The following is a 15,000-nucleotide window of genomic DNA, read 5'->3' on the forward strand; positions in this document are numbered from 1 at the left end:
ACCCTTTCCAGCCTGGAGGCTCCTCCCAGGGCCCCACAACAGAAGTGACTTCCCTTGCCTTTGAATTTCTATAGCACAATCCCTACTGCCCCCCGTTAAAACTGCAAAGTCCTTTTGTGGAAAATAACTTTATTCATGACTGTGTTTATCACACTATCTTATGGAGAAGAGATGATCAATAAATATTTGCTGAATAAATGAATAGTACTTACAAAACACTTGATTCATATGGAATTAATGTTGGTTCTCAAAGTGAAAAATTACAAATAGCACTGATATTCAGCCAGTATACAAGTCTGGTCACAGCAGTTGTATAATACTGAAATACCCCCTGCCACTGACCTTTGGCCCCCAGATGCCTCCCACTGCCACTGCTCTCCCCACTGGGAACCCCTGAAGTTCCCACAGGCTCATAACTAAAGGGCTGATGTCTTGCACAGCAGCGAGCACCCAGGACCGAGCAGCCACATGGCCGGGTCTGCTGGTGAAAGCATCCATTCTGACTGATCAGGACCTGAGGGGCCTCATGGTTACATATTTTGATAATATCCCTAATTATAAATAAGGCTCAGTTATATAGTTTGAAAACAATGCTTCTCCTCATTGCAAAATCTCTTAGAAGACTCCGTAGATCCAGGAACGGAAATGGAAAATGACAGCGTGTCAATCTCTGAAGGTTTTGGGCATTTCCATTAGCACTCCATCTTCATGTAAACCAGAAGATATGCAGTTTCCTGCCTAGAGAGAAGAGAAGACACATCAGCACAGCGGCATGAAACCTTCATCAGAAAACAATGCTTCATTAATCCCTGACAGGACAAGCGTCAGCAAACTTCCAGGCCGCTGGATTAAGCCTTCATCTATCCATCACCTTGGAGAGGAACAAAATAGGTGGCCTGGGAAGATAAGCACTATGTTTCTATTAGTTAATATCTAAAGCGGAGGTTAACAAGCTATGGACACACAAGCCAAACCCAGCCCTCTTGGGGTTTTTTAAATCTACTTTCAACTTTTATTTTAGATTCAGCGGGCACATGTGCAGGTTTGTCACGTGGATATGAGCATACTCCCCAACAGTTGGCCTTTTGCCCCTCCCCTCCCTCCCCATCCAGCAGTTCCCAGTTGTTGCCATCTTTAAGTCAATGAGTCCCCATGTTTAGCTCCCATTTATAAGAGAGAACATGCATTATGTTTTGTTTGGTTGTTGCTGTTTTTTTTTTTTTTTAATGGAGTCTTGCCCTGTAGCCCAGGCTAGAGTGCAGTGGCACAATCTTGGCTCACTGCAACCTCCGCCTCCCAGGTTCAAACAATTCTCCCTCCTCAGCCTCCCGAGTAGCTGGGACTACAGGCGCCCGCCACCACGCCCAGCTAACTTTTTGTATTTTTAGTAGAGACAGGGTTTCACCGTGTTAGCCAGGATGGTCTCAATCTCCTGACCTCATGATCTGCCCACCTCAGTCTCCCAAAGTGCAGGGATTACAGGCATGAGCCACCGTGCCCAGCCTTTTATTTTTTGACGAGACCGTTCTTGCTCTGTCACCAGGCTGGAGTGCACTGGCACAATAATAGCTCACCACAGCCTCGTGCTCCTGGGCTCAACTGACCCTCCTGCCTCAGTTTTAGCTTCCTGAGTAGCTAGGACTACGGGTGTGTACCACCATGCCTAGCTATAATAATTTTATTTTTTTGTAGAGATGGAGTCTTGCTTTGTTGCCCAGGCTGGTCTTGAACTCCTGGCTTGAAGTGATCCTCCTGCCTCGGCCTCCCAAAGTGCTGGGATTAAAGGTGTGAGATCACACCCAGTCTCCAACCCTCTTTTTGCAAGTAAATGTAACTGGACCCCAGCCATGCTCATCTGCCCATGTACTGTCTATGGCTGCTTTTGCTCTATAGGGCAGAGTTAAGTGGTTGCAACAGACACTGCACAGACCACAAAGTCTGAAGTACTTTCTCTCCAGCCCTTTACAGAGAAACTCTGCCAACCTCTAATCTCAATAACAGAGAAATCAATGACAACCACAAAGTGACAAAGATTGGGTGTCTAAGATGGATGCTCAGAATAAACAAGAGAGAAAGATGAAAAGTAGAAGGAGGATTTCAAACGCAAGCTTCACCTAATCCGTTATTTTTCAAATGACCAGGCCTATCTCTGTAGCTGAAAATCACCTCAAATAGGATCTCTGATATACAGTCTCCAAAAGCTCAGCTAAGAAACTTACAAAGTCTCTCTGCCTTAACTTCATCCACCTTTTTTCTCTCCAGCTTCTCCTCGGTAGTTAATGATTATAAAAATATTTATTGGCTCATGCCTGTAATCCCAGCACTTTCAGAGGCCGAGGCGGGCAGATCACGAGGTCAGGAGATCGAGACCATCCTGGCTAACATGGTGAAATCCCGTCTTTACTAAAAATACAAAAAATTAGCCAGGCGTGGCGGCGGGCGCCTGTAATCCCAGCTACTCAGGAGGCTGAGGCAGGAGAATGGCGTGAACCCACAGGGCGGAGCTTGCAGTGAGGTGAGATCCCACTACTGCACTCCAGCCTGGGCGACAGAGCAAGACTCCATCTCAAAACAAACAAACAAACAAACAAAAAAAAAAAACAATGTGATGGCCAGGCGCAGTGTTCATGCCTATAATCCAAGCACTTTGGCAGGCTGAAATGGATGGATGGCTTGAGCCCAGTAGTTTGAGACAAGCCTGGCAACATAGCGAGACCTCATCTCTACAAACATTTTTAAAATATGCCAGGCATGGTGGTGCATGCCTGTAGTCCCAGCTATTCAGGAGGCTGAGGTGGGAGGATCACCTGTGCCCTGGAGTTCAAGGCTGCAGTGAGCTATGATCACACCACAGTGCTCCAGCCTGGGCAACAAAGCAAGACTCCATCTCTAAAAATAAAATAAAATTTAAAAAAAAGATCTTAGCTGTAAAAGAGGTACGCTCAAATGCAATAAAAGCATATAAGAAGGCCGGGTGTGGTGGCTCATGCCTGTAATCCCAGCACTTTGGGAGGCCGAGACGGGCGGATCACGAGGTCAGGAGATCAAGACTATCCTGGCTAACGCGGTGAAACCCCATCTCCTCTAAAAGTACAAAAAAATTAGCTGGGCTAGGTGGCAGGCGCCTGTAGTCCCAGCTACTCAGGAGGCTGAGGCAGGAGAATGGCATAAACTCTGGAGGCAGAGCTTGCAGTGAGCCGAGATCGCACCACTGCACTCCAGCCTGGGTGACAGAGCGAGACTCCGTCTCAAAAAAAAAAAAAAAGGAAAAAGAAAAGAAAAGTTCTTGTGACATTTGTGTATGAAATCAGCCTTCACTACATGGATAGGACCAGCAGGCTTCCGCGGCACAACTCTGCAATCTTACTACATTTTTTTTTACTTTGTATTTTTTTTATTCCTTTTGAGACAGAGTCTCACTCTGTCACCCAGGCTGAAGTGCAGCCGAGATCTCGGCTCACTGCAACCTCCACCTCCTGGGTTCAAGCAATTCTCTTGTCTCAGCCTCCCAAGTAGCTGGGACTACAGGCACACATCAAAATGCCCGGCTGATTTTTGTATTTTTAGTAGAGATGGAGTTTAGCCATATTGGTCAGGCTGGTCTTGAACTCCTGACCTCCAGTGATCGACCTGTCTTAGCCTCCCAAAGTGCTAGGATTACAGGTGTACATTTATTTATTTATTTGAGATGGAATCTTGCTCTGTATTTATTAATTTATTTATTTGAGATGGAGTCTTGCTCCATTGCCCAGGCTAGAGTGCAGTGGTGCAATCTCGGCTCATTGCAACCTCTGCCTTCCAGGTTCAAGCGATTCTTCTGCCTCAGTGTCCCAAGTAGCTGGGATTACAGGTGCCTGCCACCACAGCTGGCTAATTTTTGTATTTTTAGTAGAGACAGTGTTTCACCGTCTTGGCCAGGCTGGTCTTGGGCTCCTGACCTCATGAACCACCTGCCTCAGCCTCCCAAAGTGTTGGGATTACAGGCCTAAGGCACCATGCTCGGCCATATTTATTTCTTTAATTATTTAGAGACAAAGTCTTGCTCTGTCACCCAGGCTGGAGTGCAGTGGCGCCATCTCAGCTCACTGCAGCCTCCGCCTCAGAGGTTTAAGTGATTCTCATGCCTCAGCCTCCTGAGTAACTAGGACTACAGATACTCGCCACCACACAGGGATTTTTTTTTCTATTTTTTTGTAGAGACACAGTTTCACCATGTTGGCCAGGCTGGTCTTGAACTCCTGACCTTAGGTGATCTGACAGCCTCGTCCTCTCAAAGTACTGGGATTACAGGCATGAGCCCCTTGCCTGGCCTCTCACTACATTTAAGTGACGCCATGGCTCATGCCTGTAATCCTAGCACTTTGGGAGGCCAAGGCAGGTGGATCACCTGAGGTCAGGAGTTCGACACGAGCCTGGCCAACATGGGGAAACCCCGTCTCTAGTAAAAATACAAAAATTAGTCACGCGTGGTGGTACAAGCCTGTAGGCCCAGCTACTTGGAAGACTGAGGCAGGAGAATCACTTTAACCGGCAGGCAGAGGTTGCAGTGAGCCAATATCATGCCACTGCACTCCAGCTTGGGTGACAGAGTGAGACACCATCTCAAAAAAAAAAAGAAAAAAAAAGAGAAAAACATATGATGCCGGGGCATCTTGGCCTCAATACCTGCGTGAGCACAGTCATGTCCAGGCCAGGGCTGCTGGTCGAGGTCTGGCCCCATCTCTTCCAGCAGAAAGGGAGTAAGCTTGCAGGGAGGCTGGGGGACAAGATCCCAGGATCTCAGCCTCCGCTCATGGATCAGCTCTGAGACCCCGAGTGAGCTGGGGGTGCTCTGTGTGCATTGGTTTCTCCAGCTGTCAAGTAAAGGGATTGGATGAGGAAGTCTTGTCAAAGTGGAATGATCTCAGATTTGGGGCAGCAGTGAATGATCCCGCTCCCTGGGCCATACCAGTGGCCCGGCCTCGGCTCAAAACAGCCCCAACACTCTGGAATGGGGATGAGGGGGCAGTCAGCTCTTGCTCCTAGTAAGAGAGATGCAACAGGGCCCTGTGGCTGAGCTGGGTGCCTTGCCTCACACCTGTAATTCCAACCTTTGAGAGGTCGAGGTGGGAGGATTGCTCGAGGCCGGGAATTTTGAGAATAGCCTGGACAGCATAGCCAGACCCCATGTCTACAAAATAATAATAAAACATACAGCTATAGTCCAAGCTGCTTGGCAGGCTGAGGCAGGAGGGTCCCTTGAGTCCGGGAATTGGAGGCTGCATTGAGCTATAATCGCACCACTGCACTCCAGCTTGGGTGACAAAGTGAGACCCTGTCTCTAAAAGAAAAAAAAATTGGCCTGTGAGCATGGGTTTGATTTTCAAACAGGACCCAGAGGGTAGGGTAAACGTGTGGGTAAATCTAAATGAATGTTATTGGTATGAAATGACAGGAGTATAGAAAATGGTATCTTGTGGGGTTTAAAATAAATGAAACATACTGAAATATGTGTGGGTAAAGGTATATATCTGGGATTTGCACTGAAATAATGTGGGGTAGAGGGAAGCAGGAAAGAGGATACATGAAATTAGCTTGGCCATAAGATTGTTGTTGAAATTGAATGGATACTCGGGGCTTCATTACACAATTCTTTTTACTCTTACATAGCTCTACACTCTCAACATAAATAAGAATAAAAACACAAAAAACACACAGATACATCTATGCACACACATATATTTAAAATACACAAAAATATTAGCATATAAGTCACTGGGGGTAAATTTAGTTCCTGTTCCAAGGTTCTTGTACTGACTAGGAAGAGGATAGAAGTACTAACTCATAGGCTGGGCGTGGTGGCTCACGCCTGTAATCCCAACACTTTAGGACGCCGAGGTAAGCAGATCTCTTAAGGTCAGGAGTTCAAGACCAGCCTGGCCAACATGGTGAAACCCTGTCTCTACTAAAAAAGAATACAAAAATTAGCCGGGCACAGTGGTGCACACCTGTGGTCCCAGCTACTCAGGTGACTGAGGCAAGAGAATTGCTTGAACCCAAGAAGTAGAGGTTGCAGTGAACCAAGATTGCTCCACTGCACTCCAGCCTGGGCAGCAGAGGAAGACTCTCTCTATCTCAATAACAACAAAAAGTACTAGCTCATGTTAGACTTTGATAAGTGAAGGATGCATGTTGTAAGCTCTAAAATAATCCAGTCATCTTTTAAAATAACTCTAAGACTGCACAGTTATGAAACTAATAGAGGAGGAAATTAAATAATAAAAATAATAAATCCAAAACAAGATGTGAGAGGAGATAAGAAGAAATAGAATAGGCATGGAAAACAAATTGGTGGTGGGTTTCAACCCAAATAAATCATTAGTTACATTTAAAAGGACAATAAAAATTAAAATAATTGAAAATAAAGTAAAACCCAACTAATGTCTTTTATATAAGAATACAGAGAGGTGGAAGATCATGAAAAATATGTCATGCATGCACTAACCAAGAAAGCAAGAAAGCTGTATAACTTTTTTTTTTTTTTTTTTTTTTTTTTGGAGATAGAGCCTCACTCTGTCTCCCAGGCTGGAGTGCAGTGATGTGATCTTGGCTTACAGCAATCTCTCCCTTCTAGGCTCAAGCGATTCTCCCACCTCAGCATCCCAAGTAGCTGGGACTACAAGTGTGCCAACTTAGAATTATATTAGCCACACCCAGCTAATTTTTGTATTTTTTGTAGAGGCAGGGTCTCGCCATGTTGCCCAGGTTGGTCTTGAACTCCTGGGCTTCAGTGATCCACCCACCTCGACCTCCAGCAAAGTGCCGAGATTACAGCCATGAGCCACCATGCCCAGCATAACTATTTTTAATGAAGTAGACTTTAAGAAGAAAAGTATTATTAGAGGTAAGAGACACATCACGGAAAAGAAGAATTTACTAGGAGCCAGGTGCGGTGGCTCATGCCTGTAATTCCAGCACTTTGTGAGGCCAAGGCGGCTGATCACCTGAGGTTGGGAGTTCAACACCAGCCTGACCAACATGGAGAAGCCCTGTCTCTACTAAAAATACAAAAATTAGCCAAGCATGGTGGCACATGCCTGTAATCCCAGCTACTCAGGAGGCTGAGGGAGGAGAATTGCTTGGACCCAGGAAGTGGAGGTTGCGGTGAGCTGAGATTGTGCCATTGCATTCCAGCCTGGGCATCAAGAGCAAAACTCTGTCTCAAAAAAAAAAAAAAAAAAAAAAAAAAAAAAAAAAAAAGAAGTTACTAGCTAGTTTCGGTAATTCTTAACATCCAGGAAACTGGATGTGAAAGTTTTTCAGAGAAACTAAACCAATAGATTATACATACAGAGAGATTTATTGAGGAATTGGCTCACATGATTGTGGGGACTAGCAAGTTTAAAATCTGTAGGGCAAGCCAGCAGGCTATAAATTCAGGTAAGAGTTGATCTCGAAGTCTGGAACCTAAACTCTGTAGAGCAGTCAGCAGGCCAGAAACTCAGGCAGGGTTTGTGTGTTACAGTCTTGAAGGAGAATTCCTGCTTCTCTGGGAAACCTCAGTTTTTGTTCTTAAGGCCTTCAACTGATTGGAGGTGGCCCACCCATATTATGGTGGGTAATCTGTTTTACTTAAAGTCAACTGACTGTCAGTGTTAATCACATCTATGAAATAACCTCCCAGCAAGACATTGACAAGTATTTGACCAAACAACGGGGCACCATAGCTTAGCCAAGTTGACACATAAATTAACCATCAGGAGCGAGTAGAATATCCAAAAAACAACATACTAGGGGTATTATATCTTATATAGCTAATTATATAAAACATATAATTATAGAATGAAGATATTAAGATAACCATTAGAACAAAAATATAAACTTTTCTTTTTTTTTTTTTGAGACCAAGTCTTGCTCTGTCACCCAGGCTGGAGTGCAGTGGTGCAATCTTGGCTTACTGCAACCTTTGCCTCCTGGGTTCAAGTGATTCTCCTGTCTCAGCCTCCCAAGTATCTGGGATTACAGGCATCCGCTACCATGCCCAGCTAATTTTTGTATTTTTAGTAGAGACATGGTTTCACCATGTTGCCCAGGCTGGTCTCCAACTCCTGACCTCAAGTGAGCCACCCCGCTCAGCCTCCCAAAGTGCTGGGATTACAGGTGTGAGCCACCACACCCAGCCAAAAATCACCTTTTTCACAAGGATCAAAACAGTCATTACGCTGGAGATGACAGACCTCACTGTCACCATGCTCCTTTTGTATGTCTACTAGGCACGGTGCTGGGTCCACACTCACAGAAAGCTTAGGAGCTCACACCCAGGGGCTCCGGCTGTAGCAGAATCCCAAGAATAAAACCTGGTGCTGAAAGAGTAGGAGATAAGGCCGGGTGCCATGACTCACTCCTGTAATGCCAGCACTTTGGGTGGCCAAAGCGGGTGAATCAAGAGATAGAGACCATCCTGGCCAACATGGTGAAACCCCGTCTCTACTAAAAATACAAAAATTAGCTGGGCGTGGTGGCTGGCACCTGTAGTCCCAGCTACTCAGGAGGCTGAGGCAGGAGAATCATTTGAACCAAGGAAGCAGAGGTTGCAGTAAGCTGAGATCGCGCCACTGCACTCCAGCCTGGTGACAGACTGAGACACCGTCTCAAAAAAAAAAAAAAAAAAAAGCAGGACACTGAACTCTGGGAGGGCCTCCTGGTGAGAGGTGAGCACAGAGGGGAGAGATGGAGGCAGGAGCATGGGCTTCTGGTGGCCCCAGCAGACCCTGTGGCAGCGTGGCCAGGGTCCTCTGCAGGGAGGACTCTGCAGGGCCTCTTCCTGAGGCCTCCAGCCAGCCCGGCCAGGGTCCTCTGCAGGGAGGACTCTGCAGGGCCTCTTCCTGAGGCCTCCAGCCAGCCCGGCCAGGGTCCCAGCATCCAGTGACCCCTGTTCCGCAGCAGCAGCTGGGGCCAGCCCCAGGCTTTCCTCCACTCCCAGCTTCTTAAAACAGGAAGTGGAGAGAGTTGTTTGATAAAACACTGGGGCAAACCACATCCTCTCTCTTCACCAAGGGAGAGTTCGAGGGGATGCCGGCAGAGGGAGCTTTAGAGTAGAGACCCCTACCCAACCAGTGACCGTCACGCACACAGCAGGGCATGCTATGGAGACCCCCAGACAGTCACTCGGGGAGACCCAGCAGGTCCAGACTCTTCAGAGATCTGTGGCAGCAGGTCCCCACTCCCAAAAGCCACGTGCCCACGGGTGGTCTCTGGTGCCTGAGACTCCAGTCTCATTTGCATCTTTGCAACTTCGAGTTTAAGTGGGTGTCGCATCCCGTATGTCCTCCTGAGCAGAGGAGGGGCGCAGCCTGGGGTGGCAGCTGGCGTCAAACCCTCAAATCCCCTGAGAGCCACTGGGGAGACTAAGCAGTCCCCAGCCCCCACTTGTCCCTGAGCTGCCATTCTCAGCCCTGTGGGAGGAGACAGAAAGCCCTGAAGAGAAACCAAAGGACCAGGTCAGGAGGGGCTGGGGGGGTGGCATGAGCAATCAGGGCAGGGAAGGATGGACAGATGGGGGAATGGAGGGAAGAAGGAATGAATGAAAAGGTGAATGAATGAACAAAGACAGAGAACGGCTACTCCTCCCTTGCTTTAGTTTACAAAGTACTGGGATCCTCCCAACAGCCTGCAAGACAGAATTTCTGGGAAGCAGACCAGGTGGCTGGCAGGGAGGGGAGGCTTGCCCTAGCTTTTGTGGGCCCAATGGGAGGCAGGGGGCAAGAAGGGGCATCCTGTGTGTGTCCTCCTTGCAGCGGCAGCACCACCTTCCTGGAAGAGGTTCAGGAAACACCCACTGTGGCCTCTCTCCATCACGCCCTCATCCAGGACACCAAGTATCAAGTCACTCAGCTCACGAGACCCAGGCCCTGACTCAGGGAGAGAGGATGTGAGGGGTGGGGCACCGGGCTCCTCAGGACTGAGAAACCTGAGATGTGGCCCCGGGCTGGGTGTTGGGGCAGACTGGCTATGGCAGCATTGTGTGTACCCCAGCAGGCCAGTACCCACGCAGGGAGCCTCCAAACCCCTTCACCCATGACCCTGGGAGAAGACCCCAGCCTTGGAGAACTGGCCTCACTGAAGGGGCCTGCACCGGCCAGCAGGGTCAGGCGGGGCCAGACAGATTCCCACCTGAGATATGCAAATGGGCCTCCTGAATCCTGGAGCCAGGTATGGACTCACACACCACCATTGTCCCCAAGTCCCCATCTGCCCCACGGGCACACCCTGCCACCTGTTCTGTGCAAGGGCCCTGAGGCTGTCTCCTTGTGCTCAAGCCCTGCAGGTGCTGAAGCCCACACACACAGCTCCTGCTTCCTGGGCCAGTGCACGTGCACACACACACACACGCACACACACCCACACCCACACATACACATACCCACACACAATCACACACATTCACACATACCCACACCCCCCCATACTCACACTCACACACACCCACACCCACACATACACACAATCACACACATTTACACACACCCACACACTCACACTCACACACTCACAGTCACACACACCCTCACACAGCAAAACACAATCACAGACATTCACACCCACCCACACCCCCACACACTCAGACTCACATATACTCACACACACCCACACACACCCACACACACATACACAAACACAATCACACACATTCACACACACCCACAGTCACATACACACACCCAAACACGATCACACACATTCACACACACCCACACCCCACAAACACACACATATACCCACACACACTCACACTCACACATAATCTCTCACACACACACACACACACATGCTCACACACACACACCTTCTCCAGGAGGGGCTGGCTGCCAAAGGCCACCCAGCTTCCTCCCACGTCTCACTCACCGTACAATATTTGAGCAGACCTTGGAGTCAGCAGCAACAGCAGCGTGGGCAAAGGCCTGGGAGCCACATGGGGCCTGGTGTCGAGAGAGGACCACAGCCAGCACAATGACAGCCAGCGCCAGCCCCAGCCCCAGCAGGACCAGGTCACCCATGGCTCCGCAGTCCTGGGCCATGGCTCTGCGGCCCAGAAGGAGAGGGGAGGCCGGTGGGCAGACGGAGGGACAGATGGGTGGGCAGATGAATGGACAAGAAGATGCATAGATAGACTCACAGGTAATTGGACAGATGGACAAACAGGAGGGGGCTGAAGACAGACACGAAGATGGATCGACAGACAGGCCAGATAGCTAGACAAAGAGGACAGCAAGAGAAAGATGGTCAGATAGACAATGGGACAGAGATGGGCTTACAGATGGGCAGACAGACAGACAGACAGGTCTGAACAGCGGGCTGCCAGATGGACAGATGGGTGAATGGACAGATGGCTGGCAGCTGTGGCGAGCTGCTGCCCTCACCAAGTGCACACTACGGAGTGGCCAAACTCATGCCTCAACTTCTAGTTTTCAGCTCCTGCTTGTTCCTGGCAGGAGGCCAGGCAGCAAAGCGTCTGAGGGGAGTTTTCTTTGCCTAGAGAAGTCAGCTGCTGTGTTAACTCCCTCACTGCTGATAGGTCCAAAGGCCCCACCTACTGCCTGCCAGAGCCCAGGGTCACACTGTCGCAATGTGCAGGAGAACTTGGTGCCTGCTGCACCGCGGTTGCCAGGTAGGGGCAGGGCTCCCCGGAACCTCCACACCATTCCCCAGGTTCTCAGCAGCTCTGGGAAAGCAGAGCTGGGGCCGCTTAACTCTTCCCTGGATCCGGCAAGGCTGCCCCCCTCCCAGAGTGGAGCCCGGCTCCCCAGCTCCCATCTCTATCCCCTAACCCTCTCTGCATGGCCCAGCCTAGTCAGCATCAAGGTGGAGCTGAACAGAGGCAGAGGGAGGGGGACACAAGGTGGTGTCACTTAAAACTTGGGTTCAAGTCCTTATGTTTCTGCAGCCTGGCCTGGGTCCCACAACTCCCCAGGGTGGCCAAGGGCTTCCCAGTCTGCACAGAGGACAGGGGGACTTGACAGCATCAAATGCTGGTGACTACGAGACACTTACGTGGGAAATGCAGACAGACCATGCCTCTAGCCCTTGGTACCCGGCACCATCCATCCCTGGGACTTGCTGTCCTGGAAATGCAGCATGGACCTCCAGGGAGGGGGGCTGTGCCATGTGGGGGCCCCACCCCACCTGCAGCTCTTTCCCACCCTGGCTGCAGGTCTGCTTCCCTGAATCCAAATCCGCTACTACTGTGCTGGCAGCGCAGCCTCTCTGGGAACACTGGCCTGGCTCTGTTCTCCCCAGGCCTCAGGGTGCCTAAATGGGAGGCAGCCAGGGGAGTGAGGACCCACTGAGGGGCTCTGTTGACCAGGCTCAGCAGGGGTGCAGGTGATGTGGGCTGGACTTCTTCCCACGTGGCCCCCACAGTCCTCCCCGCTCCCTCCCCAGCTGAACACTGCCTGCTCCAGATGTCTACACCTGGAGTCTGGGCCTCTCCATCTGGGCAGCAGAGAAACTGAGGCACAGAGACAGACTGTGTCCTTACAGGCCACACAGCCTGCCAGGCCCCTATGTCCGGCCAGAGCCCCTGGTCAGCCTGGGCTGCAGTGATTGTTTAGAGGTAGGCTGTTCCCACGGCTGCCTCTCACGGTAGGGGGGCCTGTGGACGCCTCCTCCCGCCCCCACCCGACTCCCAAGCCTCAGTGACATTGCTCAACCAGGAGCTGAAGTGCATTCCCGGGCTCAGGCCAGCCCACCCACCGACCCGCTGCAGTCCTGGGAGCCCAGAGGCCTGGGCAGCAGGAACAGTGGAGACAGCAGTGTGGGGGACATCCCCCCTCCTCTCCCCACCATCCTGGTCAGGCAGAGGCCAGGGTGCAGGGACCACCCGAGCAAAGGCCCAGGGAAATGAATGGGTGTCATTCTGGTCCTGACCCGAGGCACAGCCAGGAAGGTCCCTGTGGGGAAAAGAAAGAGATATCAGACTGTTACTGTGTCTATGTAGAAAGAAGTAGACGTAAGAGGCTCCATTTTGTTGTGTAGTAAGAAAAATTCTTTTGCCTTGAGATGCCGTTAATCTGTAACCCTAGCCCCAACCCTGTGCTCACAGAAACATGTACTGTGTCGACTCAAGGTTTAATGGATTAAGGGCTGTGCAGGATGTGCTTTGTTAAACAAATGCTTGAAGGCAGCATGCTTGTTAAGAGTCATCACCACTCCCTAATCTCAAGTAAGCAGGGACACAAAACACTGCAGAAGGCCGCAGGGACCTCTGCCTAGGAAAGCCAGGTATTGTCCAAGGTTTCTCCCCATGTGACAGTCTGAAATATGGCCTCGTGGGAAGGGAAAGACGTGACCGTCCCCCAGCCCGACACCCGTAAAGGGTCTGTGCTGAGGAGGATTAGTAAAAGAGGAAGGCCTCTTTGCAGTTGAGATAAGAGGAAGGCATCTCTCTCCTGATCGTCCCTGGGCAAAGGAATGTCTCGGTGTAAAACCTGATTGTATATTCCATCTACTGAGATAGGAGAAAACTGCCTTAGGGCTGGAGGTGGGACATGCTGGTGGCAATACTGCTCTTTAATGCATTGAGATGTTTATGTATATGCACATCAAAGCACAGCACCTTTTTCTTAACCTTGTTTATGACACAGAAACATTTGTTCACGTGTTTTCCTGCTGACCCTCTCCCCACTATTACCCTATTGTCCTGCCACATCCCCCTCTCTGAGATGGTAGAGATAATGATCAATAAATACTAGGGAACTCAGAGACTGGTGCCAGCGTGGGTCCTCCATATGCTGAGTGCAGGTCCCCTGGGCCCACTTTTCTTTCTCTATACTTTGTCTCTGTGTCTCTTTCTTTTCTCAGTCTCTTGTCCCACCTGATGAGAAACACCCACAGATGTGGAGGGGCAGGCCGCTCCTTCAGGTCCCTGAATGTCCTTCCTCAGGAAATGATGGGGGAAGGGGCGATGAGAATGAAGGAGAGGATTTAAGTCCCTCACCCCCCGAGGTAGTCCTGGGCTGAGCCCCATGGGACCTGGAGAACCAGGGTGTACCCCACCAGCGTGTCGGGTCCAGGAAGCCTCGTGGCCAGCTCCCACTTCTCTTGCTGCTGTGCAACCCAGAGCAAGGCCTGCCCCTCCAGCTTCAGTCTTCTCCCCTGCAAATGGGGCCACAGCCTTTCCTCTCAGGCCAAAATAAGGATTGAGGCCGGGTGCAGTGGCTCACCCCTGTAATCCTAGCACTTTGGGAGACTGAGATGGGGGGACTGCTTGAAGTCAGGAGTTAAGACCAGCCTGGTCAACATAGTGAGACCCCATCTCTATTGGTTTAAATTTTTTTTAAAAAATTAAATAAATAAAATAAGGATTGAGGAGTGACTTGTACACCATTTGAGCCCACCTCCATCTCACCCCTGCAGAGCCCCAGAGACACAGCCCTCCAGAGCTCAGACCCAGTGGGACTTGACTCCACAGGCAGAAAACCCTGTTTGTCTATGGGCCCTTTGGAATCACCAGGTCTTCGGGGATCCTGAAGGATAGCCCCGACCTGGCCTCACCTGGCCCCTGGCCCCAGTGCCCCTGGTGATATCCAGGTGCTGGGCTGTGGTCACCGCCTCCCACCAGCCCACCTCCACCAGCCCTTCCCAGAACCCTGCCCCAGGTGTTGGAACTGTGCACAGAGGAGGGAGCAGGCCCTGAGGGAGGCCTGGAGGGGCTGCGGATGGTGAAGGCTGCTGTGTCGAGCTGTTTCCTTCCGGACCCACTCCCTCTGGGCTGCGTCCCCGGCTGGTCCAAGCCCTGATCCCTGGGATCTGGGGACATCTTCCCGTTTGCTGTTCCCTGAGAACCAGGCCTCCCTCTGGAGAGGATCACAAGCTTGGGTTTCACTCTGGGCTTAAACTTGGAAACCCCCCAGGGGCGTGGCTCTGACCGAGATGTTTTCCTCCAGCCTGTTGCCCAGTTCCCATTCCTCGGACCTCAGCTTCACCTCCAGTGTCATCGGCAGGGTGAGCTGGACGCCTACG

General features: G+C 50.6%; 1 long non-coding RNA gene across 1 annotated transcript; it reads right to left on the minus strand.

Annotated features, from left to right (window-relative positions):
• Positions 1-112: 112 nt before the first annotated feature.
• LOC129529634 (uncharacterized) lies at positions 113-11,471 on the minus strand. The gene is made up of 2 exons (XR_008675185.1): positions 10,885-11,471; positions 113-738 (listed from the first exon to the last, which is right to left on the minus strand). It is a non-coding gene; the product is annotated as an uncharacterized lncRNA (long non-coding RNA).
• Positions 11,472-15,000: the final 3,529 nt, after the last annotated feature.

The sequence above is a fragment of the Gorilla gorilla genome, chromosome 23 (assembly GCF_029281585.2).
Source record: "Gorilla gorilla gorilla isolate KB3781 chromosome 23, NHGRI_mGorGor1-v2.1_pri, whole genome shotgun sequence".
NCBI lineage: Eukaryota > Metazoa > Chordata > Mammalia > Primates > Hominidae > Gorilla > Gorilla gorilla.